We start from the raw sequence: 7,350 nt of genomic DNA on the forward strand, positions 1-7,350 counted from the left end.
ATTCTAAGAAGACACAAAAGCAGATGTTTGCCCACAAGGCTGAGGCAAACAGGGATGAAGCATAACGATTGCATAGAACTCCAGTGCACAGTACAATGAATGTGCTCTTCTGAACTAGAAATCCAGGCCAACAAAGTCTCCAGAGACTGCAAAGGCTAAAAACTAATAACAATAAACATATCATGCACTTAGCTCTTATATAACCTGGTTGTCATTTGTGTTGAAACGTTGGTCCTTTGACAGTTCATAATGTTGCTTTTTAACTCTATATATCACTCTTTTTCTTTTTCTTTAAAAAATAATTTCCCATGTATCTTCCTAATCCTACAAGTCAGTTTTCAGTCTGAGCAGGTGGGGAAAGTATATCTTGGTTAAAGACTCAAATACACTTGGCTTTACTTGATTTATGACTACCTTAGGCAAAGTATCAAGTATTCATCAATAGCACTACCATAATCCACAGATATTTTCTTTTGCTGCCACTATAAGTAGGATCAAAAGGATGTATACTCAAAGTACAGAGAAACCACAAACCTGAGTGATAGACCAGAATTCATGGGAAAAACTCCCCCAACAAATCTGGATACATGAATATCTCACTGTGAACAATAGGACAGAAAAGTAAGATCACATCACATCTGTTGCCTGCTAGGAAGGAATATTCACAGATTTCTCATGTTAAATGTGCAGAGCAATTACTTAAGAGCTAGCATTTGTATTGTAAGACATATACTACATGCTTGACTTTGATTGCTTTTAGTTTTTATGTTGTTGTTTATTCTCACTAGATTAATTTATGTTTTTCCACTTTGTACTATGGAAGCATCACTAAATAGCACCTTTCTGAAGCCCATATAAAACTTCTGCCCCAGGTCTTCATGACAAAATCAAATCCCAGCAGTAAACAAACACCTTGCTTTCACAGTTTTTACGATAAAAATTGCAAATGAAACTTGAAGACATTGTTCAGTCACACAGACCAAACAAAGCAAGCACTGTAGTCTGGTGTCTTTTATTAGGCCAACTCTTGAGTTCTGAACATGTACTCTCTTTTGACTACATGGCAATCTTACTAGCAAATGTTCCTATGCATATTCATCTAACTGTTCCACAGACCAGCAAGAAGCATCCAATATCCTAACTTTGTTCCCTTGAAATTTGATTTAATGAATCCAGGTAAACTGCCAGCAGATTTTCAAACAAATGAAAATATTCAACAATTCACAACTTTTCTGAACAGAAAGAGGCCACAAACAAGCCTGGCTTGTTTGCCAAGACAGATTTCATGCTGCCATTGTTAGCAAAGCAAAAGACCCGTGTTTTCTGGCCAGAAGCAAAAAGCCCTTCCTGATTTCTAACCCTTGTTTCCCTGTATGTTATATTCCTTTTTTTTTGAGTTCGAGAGTTTGAACTCTAATCCTTTCTCTTGCTAGACCAGTGCTTTTATCAGTTGAACCATGCCTCCAGCCCTAATTTTAGCTCTTATTTTTGATAGAGAGTCTCCCTTCCAGAGGACATGCCTAGAAACATTTCATTCATGTTAGGTTTCCTGACAGCTAGGATGACAAATGTTTGCCACCATGTCCACCTCTTCATTGAGAAGGGGTCTAACAAACTTCTTTTCAGAGGTAGGTTGGCCTCAATTCACAATCCTCCCAATCTCAGCCTCAGAAGTATCTATAGTTACAGAAGTGAACTGCCAGCTACTCACTTGTTTGTTGTATTTGTTGGATTAAAAAAAAAATTAAACATCCACTCTTCTGCTAGTATACCTAAGAATAAATCAGAAACCTGTCTGTGTTGGCTAAGGCTTGAATATAATGCAAAAACAAAGAAAATTTAGGAAGCCCCAAGAACATCTGACTGATGAATAAAATGTTTTGAAGTTCATGATGTTAAAATAAACATAAATAGGTCCAGTTATCTCTATTGGATAAAGAAAGGTAAGAACTGGGCACCGGTGGCTCACGCCTATACTCAGGAGGCTGAGATCTGAGGATTACGGTTCAAAGCCAGCCTGGGCAAGAAAGTCCAAGAGTCTCTTATCTCCAATAAACCACTAGAAAACCGGAAGTGGTGCTGTAGATCAAGTGTTAGAGCGCTAGCCTTGAGCTGAAGACCTGAGGGACAGTGCCCAGGTCAAGTTCAAGCCCCATGACTAACAAAAAAAGGAAGAAAGAAAGGTAGAGTCTGACAGTCTATTAGTAGTTTAAAGTTGGAGTGGATGGTGGAAGACTGAGCTCAAGTTTTCTTGTTGCCTGTCCTCACCTCAGAAACTTAAGACTCTGTGAATGAATGGAACATTAAAGGAACATTCCTTAGAAAATGAAAGATTACTTTCATTTTCTTCAATGACTTTTTGTGGCATGATGTCAAAAGTAAGGTTTAAAACAATTTCATTCTCAAACCTTAAAAAGAGCTAAATGAAAAAAAAAATCTCTAGGTCAAAAACTGTGAAGGTTAGAGGCATGGCTCAGTGATGCAGTACCTGCCTCACAGCCCAAGGCCCTGAGTTCAAACCGTCATACTGAAAAAAAAATAAAAATGTGTTTCCATAATCAATGATTTGTACTGAACCAATGCCCTTTTGTGATTTTACTGTAATGACCATGTTCGAAATAACTAAGACTATTTTATTCACCATTATTCAAATTTTTACTACTTTAAACAGTTTAAAAATCTCTGTATCAGGGGCTGGGAAGGTGGCTCAGTGGTAGAGCACTTGCCTTGCATGCATGAGGCCCTGGGTTCGATTACTCAGCACCACATAAGCAAAAAGAAAAAAGCCGGAAGTGGTGCTGTGGCTCAAGTGGTAGAGCGCTAGCCTTGAGCTGAAGAGCTAAGGGACAGTGCCCAGGCCCAGAATTCAGGCCCCAAGACCGGACCCAAAAAAAAAAAACAACAAAAATCTCTGTATCAAAGAAAAAAGTCTCAGAGTAAAGAGACAAGCCATGGAATGGATGAAACCCTTTAGAAATTAGGAGAGCTGGGAATTTGGCTTAGCGGTAGAGTGTTTGCCTAGCATGCATAAAGACCTGGGTTCAATTCCTCAGTACCACATTTTAAAAAAAAGAAGAAGAAATTAGATAAGTTACTATCCAGAACACATGAGAAACAACAACAAAAGTAACCCAATTTAAAAATGGACAAAGGACTTATTTGAACAAACATTTCTCAAAAAAAAAAAGCTATGCAAAAGGGTAACAAGTGCATGAAAAGATGTCCAACATCACTAATCAAGAGAAATGCAAATAAAACCACAATGAGATACCATCTCAAGCTCTTTCAGATGGTAACTACCAAAAGAACAGAAAATAACAAGTGGTTAAATAGGATGGGAGAAACTGAAACCCTTTTGCACAGCTGGTGAGGTGGTAAAACAGTGCAGCCATGAGGGAAAAGTATATAGAGGCTATTTAGAAATTAAAACCAGGGCTGGAGGATAGCTCAAGTGATAGATTGCTTGTTATAGCAAACATGAGGCCCTGAGTGTAAATTTCAATATAGAAAGAAAGAGAAGGAAGGAAGGAAAGAAGAAAGAAGGAAGGAACAAATGAAGGAACAAAGGAGGAAGGGAGGGAAAAGAGTGGGGAGGGAAGGAAAGTAAGTTAAAACTAGGTAAGAGTCTGACAATCTGGGCTATCCATTAGTAGTTCAAAGTTGGAGTGAGTGGTAAGAGACTGAGCATAAGTCTTTTTGTTGCCTGTCCTCACCTCGGAGGCTTAAAGATCTTTGTGAGTAAATGGAACATTAAAGAGTTGAAAGAAATATATAATTCAAAGGAAGTAAATTCAGTATATCCCATAGCACTCAAAATAATCTTATAATCTTTGCAGTAACTCACAATAGTCAAGAGATGGAGGCAACCCAAATGTCTACGTAACAGACAAATAGATAAATTGTGATGTGTACATACAATGTTAAGCATATTAAGAATGTTAAGCAGAAATAAGAATACTAAATAGCCCTAATGAAAGGGGAATAAACCAGCCACAAAAGGACAATACCACGTGATTCTATTCAAATAAAGTACGCAAAAATTATAGAAACAAAAGTAGAAAGGTAGTTGCCAAGGACTAAGGAATGAGAGAGATGAAATTAGAATTTAATGGTTATATTTTCAATTTCCACATAATGAAATACTTCCAGAGATCTATTGCACAACAACACAAATACATAAATATATTTAACACTACTCAATAATACACTTAAAAATGGTGACAGTAGTAAATTTAATATTGTGGTATTTCTTTAACCACAAGAGCAAAAGCTCCTAAAATCTCCAAAATGAATTTTTAATATCAAAATCTCTTAGATTATGTCTAAATAAATTAAATTTTAAAAAGACAGAAAAACTGAGATAGGCCCAGGTGACTCACGCCTATAATCCTAGCTATTCAGGAGGCTGAGATCTGAGGATCATGGTTCAAAGCCAGTACAGCAGTACAGGCAGGAAAGGCCGTGAGACTCTTTATCTCCAGAATGAAGCGAGGGGCGGGAGGGGAGTAGGGGGGACAGAAAATTTCCACCCAATAAAAAAATACTATGGTAATATTACTTGAGGAAAGTAATGCATTGACATTGGGTGTGGTAGATCATCTCTGTAACCCCAACTACACAGGAAACGTAGAAAGATCATGATCCAGGCCAGCCCAGGCATCAATTCAAGACCCTATACAAAAAACAGATAAGGCAAAAAAAGGCTGTGGGTATAGCTCAAGTGATAGTGTTTGTCTAGCTAGCATGATGTTCTGAATTCAAACCACAGAATGGAGGAGGGAGTGAAGGTGAATCAATGCACTGAGTTGTTTTCGTTAATATGATAATACTTGTTTTTTTGTTATTTTATTTTATTTTTTTGTCAGCTGTGGGGCTTGAACTCTGGGCCTGGGCGCTGTCCCTCAGCTCTTCAGCTCAAGGATAGCACTCTACCACCTGAGCCATAGCCCCACTTCTGGATTTCTGGTGGTTTATTGGAGCTAAGAGTCTCACTTACTTTGTTGCCCAGGCTGGCTTTGAACAGCAATCCTCAGATCTCAGCCTCCTGAGTAGCTAGGATTATAGGTATGAGCCACCGGTGCCCGGCTCAGGTCAAAAATTCTTTACCTTAATAATGGACAGAGGGTTGACTAGAACTTGTAACAGCCCTACTGTTGCAGTCATGGTGTATTTGTATTTAGGAGGCTCAAGACAGCAGGGTGAGCCACGGGCGCCTGGCAGGATATCCACATATTTCTATATTATTTCAAAAGTTTGAAGGAGTTGATAGTTTCCTGAACACATAGAAACCATACAAGTGAGGAAAAAATGACTGAAGTCTTAAGAAATTAATTATTGCACAGACCTTCACATTTCATAGACCTCAATCTCAGTCAGCAAATTTTCCTTGAAGGAGCATATGAGTCCATTTTATGTTGCTATTCTGACAGAGACTGAGTAAATTATATAGAAAATGAAAGACTTTTCACAGTCCCCCAGCATGTGGGAAGGGACTTTATGGTGTATCATTCCATGACAGAAGGCAGAAGAATGAGAAAAGCACATGTGAAAGTGAGCAAGAGAGAATTGATCTTGCCATTATAAAACCCACTCTCACAATAACTAGCCTATTCAAACAATATCAATATTGGTCAATCTCCCTCTTACTAGGTACTACCTCTGAACAGTTACTCTAAGAATCACATTCCAGCAAGGCGCTGATAGCTTATACTTGTAATCCTAGCTACTCAGGAGGCTGAGCTCTGAATCATGGCCAGAAAGTCCATGAGACTCTGATCTCCAATTAACCACCAAAAAAAGACAGAAGTGGAGCTCTGGCTCAAGTGGTAGAGTACCAGCTTTAGGCAAAAAAAAAAAAAAAAGCCTACAGGACAATTCAAGCTCCAAGATCAGCATTAGAGGGAGAAAAAAAATCTCTTTCCCAGAGCATGAACTTCTGGATAATATTCAAATCACAGAAGACCTATGTGTATTTTAGCCCAAGACAAGATTGTGTTCTTTACTTCCACCCCACCTCTTCCAGTCAAATACTCCTCATCCCAGCCACTATTCAGCACAAAATAACAATTACATACCAAGAAAATAGAGCCTGCGGCAAGGTTGGCTCAGCACATGTTAGAGTAGTCAAAGCCCAGCGGGTACATCTCCATGGTTTGTCAGGCTGAGGTCCAATTGCATAACAGCAATTTAAAGGAACTAGCAAAGGGCTTCCTCAGGTAATACTGGTGATTTCTCCAGTGCCGTAGGCAAGGCTCCCTCCCACACCAATTTCTGTCTTCTTCCCAAAGATGGATCCCACAGTAATCCATCCTAATGTTTAACACACCTCAGCATCAGGAAAAATCTTCTCTGTGTTCATCCTAGCTCCCCATGTTCTAGTTAAACACTATTTCCTTTTTATCTTTTCTCAGCAGTCAGGACAACAGCTGATAACCTCTTCCATCCCTTTCAAATTCTTGAAAACTTTTATTAAGATACCACCAATTTCTCTTTCCCAAACTGAATCATCCTAGCTTCTTTAACCATTCTTTTCCCAATCTTTTGAGCCGTTTCCTTCTCTTTGTATTGTCCTCTTGATCTAATTATGTCCTAGTCCTTGATAACTGAAAGTGAAATCTGATTTGGTAAGACTAGCCCTATCAAGCAAGATATGGAGATGGCAAAATGGAGTGAGAGAAAAAAAACTACACAAAGATACACTGGAACTTACTGCATAATCTCTTGGGAATGGAAGTTGTGGTAGTCATTCTGAATTCTCTACCATTTCCTGCTGAAATTTCCTTCATCATCTCTTCAAGTCTTTCATTGAATAACATTATATTCAGCTGCAAGCTCTGGGAGTATCAGTCTTGCCTGACATTTGCAAAACATGCTGTCCCAGGCAGCCTTCATAACAACTTTAGACTGCAAAACAGTTAGGTAATACTGGCTGACTCTGGAGAATGAAATCTCCAGTAACTCATCAGCTTATAAATGCTGAATGCAAATATTAAAGACACACACCCAGACACACAGTTTAACTCTATCTCAATCTTTCATCAAATAATACAGTATAATTATTCCTGAGACAAACATTCCTTGCCCTGAAAAGGACCTGGCATAGACTGCAATTTTTATCTAAATCCTGCATAAAAGAAAGTCCTGAAAATAACAAGGTGTTTAAGAACACTCTGAGTTTCTGTGCCTCAAAGAAATGTGCCGTGTATATCACATCAAGATTATTGATTAAAAGTTTGGTTTAGTTGATGGCTCATACCTGTCATCCAAGCTACTTAGGAAGCTGAGATATGGGGATCTAGGTTCCAAGACAGCACAGGCAGAAAAGTGGGTGAGACATTTATCTCTAATTAC

The sequence above is a fragment of the Dipodomys ordii genome, unplaced genomic scaffold (assembly GCF_000151885.1).
Source record: "Dipodomys ordii isolate 6190 unplaced genomic scaffold, Dord_2.0 Scaffold197, whole genome shotgun sequence".
In the NCBI taxonomy this organism is placed as follows: domain Eukaryota; kingdom Metazoa; phylum Chordata; class Mammalia; order Rodentia; family Heteromyidae; genus Dipodomys; species Dipodomys ordii.